Genomic DNA, 13,669 nt, shown 5'->3' on the forward strand with positions numbered 1-13,669 from the left:
GGTCTCTATATACTTTTAGAAAATTTCCTGATTCTTTATGCCTCAGTGAATATGTAGATTATCTTTACATGTATATTGAGATAAATATCCATGAGATAAATATCCATTTTTCTTCTGATTGGGTATATACTAAAAGGGAAAACTTAGATTTCCATAAACCCTATACATTTCTTTAAATACCCCAAAGTAGTCTACCAATGCAAAACGTAATTAATTACATTTTAAATTGAGAGCGAATAGGCACAGGCATGATTTAGTATGAGAAACACAGATGTGTACTTCACATCTGAGATTGAACTCTAGTTCATGAAACATATTAGAGTGGACACAAGACCAAATTCCTTTGATTTAGATGGAAAGTATACAGTAAGATTTGCATTGTAATGGATCCATTGACCCCTGGTCAAGATGGAATTGTCAATAGAAGTGTCTTATGTATGGTATGAATCATATCTAATGGTTCTATTAACATCATATTGAGATTGAAGTCTCCAGGAGCATGACTTAGAATAATGGAAATGGAAAGGGGCTTTATTTATTATTTTCATTTCATTTCTGTAAGTGTATTTTTTTCACTCTTATATTATCTCTCAAAGAAAAGCAGGTAATGGTACACTTATTAAAATTATATCAAAGCACATAAACTTATAAAAGGCATTCAATTTTAAAACTGATCCTCTCTGTGACACACACACACACACACACACACACGATTAATTCCCTAATAGCCTACACCTTAAGGTGTAAGGAGGATAGGGACTAATGGAAAGAAAAGTATATTGGCAGTGAGCAAACATCTCATCTTTTGCTACTGCAGCCTCTGACATACTGTGTAACCAAAGGCAAGTAGCTCTATTTCCCTGTCTTAGATTCTTCAATTGGACGACAGGGATACCATGATGCTTGTCTTCCTTGTATGGCATAGGGATGTAGGACTGTATTAGATAATATAAATGAAGCTTCTGGAGCACATTAGAAAAAAATGGTTTTTGAGTTACAATAATTATTTAATGATGTCTTATTCCAGTTCCATTAGATTAAGTGACCAAATTCAGTATTTAAGTAGTAAAATGGGCAGTCATTTATCCAGCAATTTTCTAATTGTTACAGGTATTTCTGAAGGAACAGGAATAAGAGATTTTCATGCAGTGGTGTACCTAAAGAAAAGGTCTATCTTATAAGTGATTCTAATTTTTTGAATATTAAAACATAATGTTAACTACACTCTCCATTTGTTTAACAGATAAATGGAAAAATCGGTCTCTATTCAGATTTTACAGAAGCACAGCCCATGGCTAAAAAAATTTATCAAAGAAATAGTGTTAAAGGGACAAAGAAAGAACTATACTCGTCTTATTACATGTGTGATTATATGTTAGATATAACCATTGTATCAACTTGTGATTTTAGAAGATTGTAAATGGTGGTGAAAGATCAAGGCAAAAACAAACAAACAAAAAAAAGTCATTGAAATAGCTAGAAGAATCAAGTTGAGAAATTGAAGGATTTTTTTTTTACTGCAGATATAAACCTTTTTCATAAATATGTAAAGTTATTGTTCTTCTGATATCTGAGAATAACCTGAGTATGGGAGAATAAAACTGGATGTAAATTATAAACATACTCCATATGTGTGTGTGTGTGTGTATATACACACACACACACACGTTGAAAAGAACGAAAAATCTAGAAGTTCATGTAAAAGTGCAGTTGCAACAAAATCAATTTAGTGTGAAAAGAAATCTAAGGTGGAAATGACCAAAATGACCAATCAAAAAGTCAATGTCAGAGATTCACTAATAACGCCGAAAACTGAAACTTGTCACTGGATCCATTATCTTTTAATTTAGACCTATATGAGGAGCCATAAACAAACGAATTCTTTATTATTATTACTTATGTAACTCTGGTTTAAAAAAAACCTAGAAGTCATGACCAAATGATGGAAATGATCCATCAGTTATAAGAAAAAAATTTAAATCTTTGAAAATTTTATTTTGAAAAGTGACAGATAAATGACAAAACTTAACTTTTCTTCTTTCAAGGCATGTCTCTATTTTGAATGGGACATTTTCCTACTTCTTTCATAATGCAGGATTTTGTAAGTCCATGTGATCAGATGATCTACAAATCATTTCATAACTTGCTCCATTGAGACCCAACAACAAAACAGAATCATCCGTGTAGTAACTATGTGATCTATGTCTTGATTTTTTCAGATGGAAAATAGGGATACTACAGAACTCATGTAAGGATTGAATAAATTAATAATTAAAGTATTTAGAGTAGCCCATCATGCATACTGAGGCTATCATATTCATCATCAGAGTCATCACATTTATCATCACTGTCTTCATCGACTTCATCTGCTCTCTCAAAGATTTACTGAAATCACTTGCCTGTTGCATGATACTCGATATATGGGTGCTAAAAGACAATGGTTAACTTACTCATGATGTCCCAAGCAACTTTTAGGAATTTTAAAATACTTTTTCCAGGGACTTTTTTGTTACATATTTTCACACTGTGTGTGTGTGTGTGTGTGTGTGTGTGTGTGTGTGCTTCTGTATGCATGCTAGAGAGGAAAGTTTATTCCCCACTTCCACTTTTAACTTGAAGCTGGCCCCTTCAGAGGGACCCCCAAGGATTTCTTCAGCCATAATCTATTACTTATACGGACATATTACCAAGTTTCATCCAAAGACTTTTATGGAGCATGTGCTCTCTCCTTGGGGATGCACAAGTCCCAGTACACCTATCAGTACAAGTGCCCTTTTGTGAGTACTTTGTGCAATAAAAACCTTGTTCCAATTGATGATTTAACTCACTACTTTTTTTCACCTCTTGTATTTCTTTGGCAACTTAAGCACTGGCAAAGTTGCTATTCTTCAATTTGCAAAACAGAGAGTTCAAAACAATACAAAATAGCAGCATCCTCTGATGTGTTTTCCAATCATTGGACATTATCACACATAACCTATTGCTCCACTTGAGAACATCTGTTCGTTTGTCCTTCATTTCCATGATCTCCTCTAGTTACTGTATGAAATGATGGAGCTGGTGATGCATTTGTCTCCAGTCATCATATTTTTGTGAAATAATTTTATTCCATAAGGGGGAAAAAAAATGTTCCAAATCTGAAAAGGAAAAAAAAAATAGGTGGGAATCTTTAGGTCACTATTTTTCAGAGGGTCTGAAATGGCACCAATCAGTGCAAAGATACTATAGAGGGCTATCAACTTTTCTCTCATCTCATTCATACAGAAGATGGTATGTGAATTGTAATCTTTTGGAAACAGAGCAAGTAAAGGTTTCACCATAGTTGCACTGACTTTTTTTTTAACAACTGAAGTAATAATAAATAAATTTTAAAAATACACATGGGAGTCTCCCTGGTGGCCTAGGGGTTAATTCTCAGTGCTAGAACCTCCAACGCCTGAGTTTGAATCCTGGCCAGGAAGCTAACCCACATATGGCACAGCAGACCTCTCCCATCTCACCTGCTGCTCCCCTCAGCAGTGTATTTCAGTAAATCCGCCTGTTCTGCTCCCCACTTTGTCTCTGGTGAATCCTCTCCCCGCTCCACACCTCTGGCCTACAACCCAGTTCTTCTATACAAAAATAAAAAAAATTAATTAAAAATACACATGCATATATGTCTGTATAGCATAGCATTTCACTATCAATACCAAATAGTAATATTGTCATGATTTCTGGCTAAACTATATCCTTGTATGTAAAAGCACAGATTCGTCAGAACAAAGGATTAAGCTACATTAAGAGCTCTCTTTTATACCATTTCCTTAGGGAACTGACAACACAGTATAGCAATATGTCTTGTTCTTTCCAAGACTAAACATCTTTTTAAAAGGTCTATTCTCATCTACAGAAAAGCTTTAACAGCTCATTCCTATTTAAAGTGTCTTTGGAGAGAGTATCATCCTTCCCTTAGATCTAATTGTAGCTGTTTTCTTAAGTGGATACAGAACTTGCAAGGCTGCTCCGAGAACCTCCTGTGGTCCCCCCAGCACACGTTGGCCATTTGGTAGAGGCACACATGACAGTCTAGCTCTGGCTCTCTACCTGGCTTCACTTAAAAGGAAGCAGTTCATTTCTATTGCAGACATAGAAAGCAGCGGCAGATCTCCAACTAAATTGCTTTCCCATATGCTCTCTTTGTTCTGAAATACCTCCTCAGATATGTGACAGGCCGATTAGAAACCATGAACCTGTGAGTGCTTCATTTCATCACTAAATCCTGGCTGGCAGCCTCTCAGCGAAATTCCCATGAAGCCCAGCTACCAGGAAAAGACTTCAGAAGTCAAACAAAAGCAGTTTCCTTTGTGTCCCTTGCCTGGCTGTAACTTTGCTCCATCCACAGCCCCTACCTCCAAAGCCACCAAAAAAGGTGAGGTTACTCACGGGGGCAGCACAAGTGTCAGAGATGTGGACGTGAAGGGGATGTTTCACAATTATTAGGTCATTTCATCATTTCAGGAACTCGATTATCATGATGGACTCTCCTGTCAGTTCAGTTCTACTGTCATCAAATAATTGTACAAAGCTCATCTTCACTTCCACTCTGGATCTATGGCCTGTGTGACCTTGGGTAAGTCATTTAAACTCCCAGAACCAATTCCTCTTGCTGAATATAACACATTCAATTACTGTTTGAGCTGAATCTTCTTTGTGTTGTATTGCTTCATTTAAAATGAAGGGTTTCTTGCAATTCCAAACAGTGAATCAACTTGGTTCACCTCTGAGAAATTTCTTAAATCATACTGCCAAGGATCATAAAGAGTCACTTTACCTCTCCTGAGTTGTCAGTGAATCTCAAATGATATATAGTGCATTGATGGGTGAGAAATAACCACCCTCTATTTTTTTTTTTCAAAATCACAGGAATTTATAAGGCTGCTTAGTTTAGATGTGAAACATCATCAGTTCAATTAGAGATTAATATGCTATTTCAGTAAGTTGAATAAACAGCTATAGTAAAGTTTATCTCCATTTCAATGATATATGTGTTGAATAATATACTGAATAAATCAAAAAGATATTCCCGTTTCCCCTAAAATCTACAAATGGGCTGCCATGGCTCCATGAAAGCACCTTACCCAGTTCTGTGAACAGTCCTAGCCTTCCCTACTCTCAATGACCACCTGTTTTATTACTTCTATAGGACATTGCAGATACATTAAGGGGAATAAGTTGCTAGCATGTGAGAGTTGTTTAAAGGGAAATCCTAACCAGAGCGACAAGAGACTCTCATAAATGGCCTGACCCTCAGCATGTCCCACAGGTAGTGCCACGGCCCAGCAAAGCTATTAGTGTAAACATTCAAGAGACAATAAAGAAGGCTGGCCAGAGCCCCAGATGGCGTCGTCGTAAAAATACATTCCAAAGCTTGGCATCTGGATTTTGCAGCTGCCATGCATAGCCCATATGTGGCAATAAATATTGGTTCTGAGGTTGAAACAGCTAGAGGTTAGGGTCAAATGGAACCATCTGAACCATCACAATGGCACAAACAGACAAAGCACGGAAGTGATTGTGAAATGGCAAGTCATTATTCATATCTCTTACTCCTTTCATTATTGTCAGCTGCTGAAATGCTAAAGTAAACTTTCTGAGAATAAAGGTTTATTTGTCAAAGAACAGCAGTTACTATGCAATCATCCTTTTTTGTTCCTGCTCTTTATTTTGCACACTTCCAAATAAATATTAAGCTCTACTTACTCTCATCTCTCTTTTTGTCATCATGTAAATTCTTAGTACTTCTGTTCATCTATAATCATCGGTTATGATATAACCTCTTAGAAACCAATCATTTTCTTTTTAAAATACACAATATTTTCATTTATTTATTTGTTTATTAATGCAGCAGCTACTTTACTGCAGATTTAATATGGCGGGAAACTGTTCCAAGCACCAGTAAGATAGGAATCTACAAAACAAAGTCCCAGCTCTCATGGCGCTTACATGCTACAAAAGTCAATTCATATTCATTCCCTAATATTTATGAGCACTGACCATATGCCATATAATTCTCAGCTCAAGGAGGAAGGAAGTTCTATTCAAGAAGATAGGTAATAACAAGTGTATAAAATACTAACTATAACAGCAGAAGATAATTTTCTGCAAACACAGAAAAGGCTCATTAAGTAGGAGATGAGTATAGGAAATTAATAGGGAGGGTCCTGAAAAGGACTGGAGACCTCGGTTGATAACTGAAGGCTTAGAGGAATGAACCAAGGGGACGTGCAAAGAAAGAACAAGTCACCAAATTCAACTGAGTGTGCAGAGCTCAGCCAATGTGAACAGAGCTGTTATGTAAGATGGGAGAACATGAAAAGATAGAGTGGGCAGAAGTGGCCAGTTGGGAAGAGCTTTTGCAAAGCAACCATGAATTAAAAGTGATTTTGTTTTTGAGGTACCTGACCAGGAAGATTTATAGATGCACAAATAACTGTACCAAAAGGGATAAGTTCCCTCCAAAGCGTAGAGAATTAACTTAAAACCAGAAGGTCACCGAAGAGGTATTTAGGCTGGACTATGAAGCAGAGGTAGGGTTTTACAGAAGAGGAACTTGGGCAATGCAGATGAGTACTGAAACACTTGAAACTCTCACTGGGACTCTTAAAACAGCCTGGTCCTCTGACAAAAGAGAATAATTTCAACGGTGAAACTCAAGAAAATTGAGGAAGCACATATGATTATATAAAAAGTCCCAGACTTAAACTTCTATAGCAGCCATCTCCCTGCTACCACCACGTAATATTTACTGTATCATCCAGTTATTTTCAGTATCACTTAAACCAGCAGTAATCTTGATTCCAACTTTAGGGTTGTTCTAAAATTTCCAGGCACACTTTTACTTGAAATTCATCCAAGTGTCTCTAAAGAGGAAACACATCTACTTCCTTACTCCCTATGTACTTTTCGTGGCACATGGCTTCCTTCTAACATGCTGGCACCATTATTTCATTTTAGACTCATGAAATTGTTTCATCAATACTTTATAAAATCTAGTCCTTTGTCATACGCTTACTATCTAGCAAGTTTAATGGCAGTGGTTGATTATTTTGCCCCAGATTACACGTAAGAAAATTTTTTCAAGAAATGTCCCGCTTTAATTCTGCCAGTCCAGCTAATAAACACAATTACAACAAAATGTCTGTTTATGAGATAGGCTTAAAAGACATATCCTGATATTTTACCATCAAAAGATTTTTCTGGCACTGCTTCTCTTTTTATTATTTCCCTCAGTATGTACCATTGTGTCCTAAGCTGCAATAAATCTGAAAATACCAGTGACAACATCATTAGTTGCAACACTGATCTCTCATCTTATAAGTCAGTATTAAAAAACCATAAAAGCCCTGAATTCTCTCCAAATAATCAGATTAGTTAGGCCATCAACCTATACTATGCTATTGGTACTGAAAATACAAGGTTGACCATTTTTTTTTTTTTTACTCAAATGTTTTTCACTCTTTACCTATACACTACACAATTTTTCCTCAATTTTACTGAGGGGTATCGTTTTCTGAAATTAACACTTTTTATTTCTTTCTATCAATATACAGGATTTCCTATTTTCTATCAACTGTGCCTTTCTTTGGAAATACTGCTCTAGTTCCCTACTCAACTCCAGAATGCATGCCCATTTTCATTGTCTCTGCATTTGATGACAACAGCTTGCCAATTAAATCTTGCCAGGATACTTCATTTCCGCATTCAAAAGAGCTTCTAAATTCCCACCTGCTCTGGGAAGCTCCTCTGCAATAAAGACCATTCACTGGGCTGTGTTTGTTCTGCCTCTTCATAACCTTTGGGCTCTATCCTGTTTGCTGAACAGCCAGTATTTCCACTGATATGGTTTGCATAGGGCCCAGCAGGCTTTGTGCACTATGTGTTTTAAAAAATAAAACAGAAGCTGGTGATTACAGGAACTCTCATTTCAGCTTATCAAGTATAAATGAGCCAAATGTTTTGATAGCTCTTAATTATTGACAACAGATAGTCTTGTGGAAGAGTTTGCATAAGCCACCAGTCTAGGTAAAATGAAACCTCACTCAACTCCTTGGCAATCTCCTCCCTGAGATGTGGGGGTGGGGAGAGACCACCAGGTGTCTACCAAGAAGGATAGAATTTGTGGATTAACAAAAAAGAAAGTGAGAGCTAATGAGGTTGTATTCAAGGGGGGCTTTCTCTAGCACTGCAGTATGAGTGCATATTTCAGAAACCATTTTTTACAAGTCTGTAAGACTTTTCTGAGAAATCACTGGTGTACAGTGTAAATTACTGAGGCAAGATTTTGATGCAAGCAAGGTAGCTTACTGAGACAATGACAGGGTTTGTTTGTTTTAAGGTTCCTTGAGAGTCCAGGTTTATACTCTGCTCTTAGAAGAGGCTCTCTTAGGACTTGTTCATTCCTCTTTATTCACTTCTCCAACAACATTTCGCACAAATACAATAACATACAATAAGTTTTTGTATTTTTGCTTAAGCTTTCCTTCATTTTAATGATAAATAAGGTATGAGATGTTTAGACTTTCTACTGAATAAAATAAGAATTTTTTCTGTTTATTGTTTACATACCCACATAGAGAAGCAGGTTAAGTATTTTACTCCTATGTGGGCTGTTTATTCTTTCTGTTGTTGTTATTATCCTCATCATGCACATAAGGTAAGAGGCTAGATAATTTCCCCAATTCACACAACTTCTAATTGGTACACTAATTTTTAGCACAAAGATATATTACTAACATACTCAAGATTCCCGAAGTAAAAATAAGTGATAAATTAACACGTAAACATTGAAGTTATCTTAAAAATATTTTCCAGGATGATAAAAGAAAAAAAAGTTTATATTTGTCTTTTGTTGTCATCTCTACTGTTCTGATCTATTCATCCACTTCTGTTAGTGGAATAAGAACAGAAGTTTCATTGGCACTGAAACACAAATTATCTAAAGACAAAAAATTTCTTTGATCAACTGTTGACAATTAGTTGGCTTTATTGGGTTAATGAGCTTATAGACACATTAGAGGTCACATAGTGAGTTTCAATAATTGATGATGTTAGAATCAAAGATTATTTAAAATCTGATCATTTAAACTTATGCTGACAACAAATCTGGCTTAGAACCAGCAGGAACAATTCAACTTCCACATAGAAGCACCATGTTTAATTTTAGGATTATAGTCATGTGAAGAAGTAACTGAAAGCTTTTCATTCTTAAAACACCATTAGGATTTCCAATGCAATACTCTTGCCACTGCTATGTACAGAACAAATTAAGATATAGATAAAGTTTGGTTGGTATTTAGGATATGCTTTTAAAAAAGAACATTTATTGTAACCATAAACACAAAAGAATCTGAAATGAAATCAGGTCCATACTCTTGCTCAAGGTTTTCACTCTGTGGTGCCTATAAAATGACTTTGCTCACTAAACTGGGGTTCCTGAAATGCTATAGTAAGAGTTTGAGAAACAACTCTATACTGTGTTCTCCCAAACTACTTGGTCCCTGTGTTCCAAAATGAAGAGTTAAATTACCACTGGATTTTTTTTTTTTTTTTTTTTTTTTTTGATGGTACTTCTTAGCATTTCAGAGGTTAACTTTCCTCCCTGGAACATGTCTCTAAAATATATGTACTACCACAAGGTGGCAGTAGAGATTTGTGGTCACATGGTTAGAAACTCCAAAGTGGCTTAAATATGTTGTCTATACTACATCTACTCACTATTTAAATTGTTTTAAAAACCATTGCCTTAGTAATGATTATAAATGTTCACTTTACTAACACTAAATTTACAGCTGCTTTTAAATAGGATTTTCTCTACTCTTTGATTCATATAACTTAGCTTGATTTCAAAATCTCCAATCGGTTTTGATTCCTCTAAGTTCACATTTTATGGGGTAATAGCACATTTCTGTACATTTTACCCTCCCAAAATTTCAGAACTCTGGTGTTAACATAAACCCTGCCTTTCTAGATATTTAGGCTCTCACTTTCTTTAGTTCTCCCTTTAACAGTACAGTTGAAACTTTGCACTTCAGTGCACTTTCCTCTCTAAGCAAAGATACAGACATCTGCCTCCATTATACAAAAAATTGGCAATTGAAGTTTAATGGAAAGGTCATTAGACCTTAGGTCAGAAGATCTGGGACCTTGTTCTTATTCTGCCACATTTTTCTGGGTGACTTTGAGCAAGACACTTAACCCCTTTGACCCTCAGTTTCCTCTTCTGTCAAATGGAAAGGCTGGTTCAATAAGGAAATAAAGGTTAAATAACACCAAGTGAAATAATTGCCTAGAAAAAAATAGATTTTTAACAAACAGAATATCAGAACTGCTTTAACTTCCTATTCCAATTCAACAGCCAACAAAAAGATTATTAAGAACAAAACGGCATAGTAAAACCAAACTTGAAAAAGTAGAACAATTCTCCCCTCTTATCGAATGGCCTTTGAAGGTATTCAACTTCAACATGATACAATAAATATGAACCCTTGGCAGTTTAGTATTCAGACTTAAAATCATTATTCTCTTCAAAAAAAAAAAAGCTTAAAAAGCAATGTTTCAATTACTTAAACTTATAAAGCTACCCTTAAGGCTTAATCTTCCTTTTACTCCTTGTAAAATATCTACCACACTGGACATTAAGTTTGCATTGACAAATTAAAATATGAATCTGCAGACTTAATTGAAGAAAGCAAGCATGCTTCACTACAAAAATAGAAAAATGTCTTTAAAACAAAGTAATATTTTCATTATCATCTCAAACATAAAAAGTAACAATACACTTAACTAAATTCTCCTTAAATGTAGTGATTAAGCAAAGTATAAAAAGAAAAATTATGTCAATCTGTGTCCCTTTTTATTATTTTAAACAATGCATTTCAAATATTGTGAGTTACAAATTTTTAAGTATTAATTTATATTAATGACTCCTTATCACTATTTGTAGACTATCATAGCTGGATCTTACCACAAAGTCCACATTTGCCTCTATGAAAACTATAATTTTCTTATGGAAATAACCCAAATATTTAGAATGGAAGAATATGCCATTGTCCTTCTGTGGGCACATGCTGTCATTTCTCATTGAAAAACATCCATCTTCCTTCATTTTAAACTTTTCTGGGTTCGCTGATAACATTGTATGACTTTTATCACCCAACTAGATTCAGATTTCTACCCGAGGAAATCTTTATATCCTATCAGGGTACACATCTCATAATACTTGGATGATACTAGATAATTTTTTTAATTGAGATGTGTTAATAGTTTTGTTTAATGAATATTAAACTTATTTCTGAAATTTATGTCATTGCATAGCTTTTACGACAAATAACTTTTAGAACATTTGTCCACTCAATTTGATTTTTCAACATTCCTTCCACTCAAGTATATTTATATACTTAACTTGTAGAAATACTTCTGTAGGGTAAGGTAAAAGGTATCAGGCTTTTCTGCCCTCCTGCCATCAGGATAGATGAGGGAACCCTGTGATCCTGGGTGCATGCCTGATGGCGGGCACCTGAAGATGGGATTCACCTGGGCTAAGACTGTGCTTTTAAGGGCGGCATCACGGGGACGCCAGCAGAAGCCAAGAAGCCAAGAACGAACAGATAGAAGCTGAAGAGAAGTCAAGAGAGAAGCAAAGAAGCAGAAGCAGAGAACGCCAGAGAGCCCAGAGAGAGTGCGGATTTGCTGTGGGCTGGGAGGACTGCCAGCCCCCAGGTCCCCCAGCACCCCTGCCTGCTGTGTACCTGGTAATCCCAATAAAAGCCTGCAAAACCACTGAGGACTCGGACTCCTCCTTTACTCAGTCTGCTGGATCAGGAAACCTGCTCAGTGGTCATTCCTGCCCCTACAACTTCTTTGACTTGTTTGAACTTTTACAGTTCATTTCTAAATTCAACTTTCAAAAAAGGACCCCAAGAATCACTATTATATTTCTAATATTCTTATTAAAGTTAATTTTTTAGTTTTGAAATGGTGTACTGGAGAGATGGTCCACTTCTCAAATATCAAATGTAGATATCTGTTGACCATCCATCAAGAGAAACAGAGAGGAAGCTGAGGACTCCTATCTCAGAAAATTGTTTGCATACATCCTCATTCTCTTTAACTTGGATGGTAAATGCTCCACTCATATCTGACATGCTAACGTCTATGCACCTATGCATTTTTCCAAAACGACAAAAATTGAAAGTTCATACAATGAGGTATGTAAATTAATGTCATAAAGCTTTGTCAAATATAGTATTTTAAATAGTCTAAATAGATAACCAAGTAAAATTCATTTGCAAACTTTCTGCTTATTCTTAATTTAAAATTAAGATATAAAAGTATTCTTTCAGGAGAATCAAGTGTCATTTAAATGAATGAAATTTAAAAAAAAAATAAAATTATTTATGAACAGGCCATGTACACATTCTCCATTCTGAGACACCACATTGACTATCAGCTATTTTGTCTTTCTGGCTTTGTTTGTTTAGTTGGTTATTTATTTTGAAAGAAGGAACGATCTTTCCTTCTTACTTAGGAATCACAGCTGCAAACACTGAAAGGCATCCCTTCCTCAGTCATCAGTAAGTGTATCACCAAGTGAGTAAAATGTAAGCAAAGTGAACCCTATTAAAAAGAGAGCCTATTCCAGCCCATTAACATTACAATATTTGATTCTAAAGGCAAAAACTTGTGTCACCCTAGGCTGCTACTTTATGTGGAAGATTCTGTACTTTGACTAATTTGACTAATTAAATTTTAAGAAAGGATTCTCAAAAATGTTTAAACCTGAAAAGTAAAACCGACCATCTGCTGAGGTTATTACAGATTCCCTCAGGGCTTGTGGTACCCAGCTCTGCCTGCCTACAGCAGGAGGTGAACAGGAGACCAGATAGGGGAGAGGGAGTAGGAAAGGAGGGGCTTCCACTTGTAGAATGAGAAGCACAGCCTGGGAGCAGGCTGACTATTTGCTGAAAGCCCAATATGGGACAACCTTGTTCCGACATCTTAGAAAACACCGGACAGAATCTTCAAAGTGATCTTTCAACATAGCCTGAAGCCTCCATTTTATAGACAAGATTTAAATTACTCAAGTTAAATAAATTGACCAAGATTACAAAGTGAATCAATCAAAAGTCAAAACAGAATTCAGTTCTAGGCCTCTCCAGATCTAAAATCAACATGCTATTCTGAATTAGAGTGGTTCTGAAGTACATTAGCCATTTTATTGATGACACTTTCATGTAATAGCAGTTTTGGAGGGCTACCATCTGACTTACTGCATGTACAATATTAGTGTTATTATGATCTGGTAGTTTTTCTGTGTTTATCTAGAAAAAATTTCTTTGAAATGTTCCCTTAATGCAAGATTCTCCAAGTAAAATTTGCATATGGAAAATGAGGAAAAATCTAACACTTTATAGCCAGTTCTGGGTTTGCTATGGCTATATTAATTTAATGTTAATAAAAATAAATAGTAAATAGTGTTTATTTTTTACTGCTGCTTCAGATATATGTGAAATGTGTATTATTTCTCTCTGGATCACAAAATTAAATTAACACTTGGGAAAAACAGACACATGAGTCCTATCAGAATACTTTGTCATAATGTAGCTTCCAGATAATCTAGCCCAAACTCTGG

The 13,669-nt window shown here is 35.6% G+C and overlaps 1 protein-coding gene across 8 annotated transcripts in view; it reads right to left on the reverse strand.

Moving 5' to 3' along the window:
* Positions 1–13,669, reverse strand: part of ROBO2 (roundabout guidance receptor 2) — a 584,098-nt gene that overhangs the window by 362,467 nt on the left and 207,962 nt on the right. The window lies entirely within an intron of this gene.

Source organism: Talpa occidentalis, unplaced genomic scaffold, assembly GCF_014898055.3.
Source record: "Talpa occidentalis isolate TD23 unplaced genomic scaffold, MPIMG_talOcc4v2.1 talOcc4.4, whole genome shotgun sequence".
Lineage (NCBI taxonomy): Eukaryota > Metazoa > Chordata > Mammalia > Eulipotyphla > Talpidae > Talpa > Talpa occidentalis.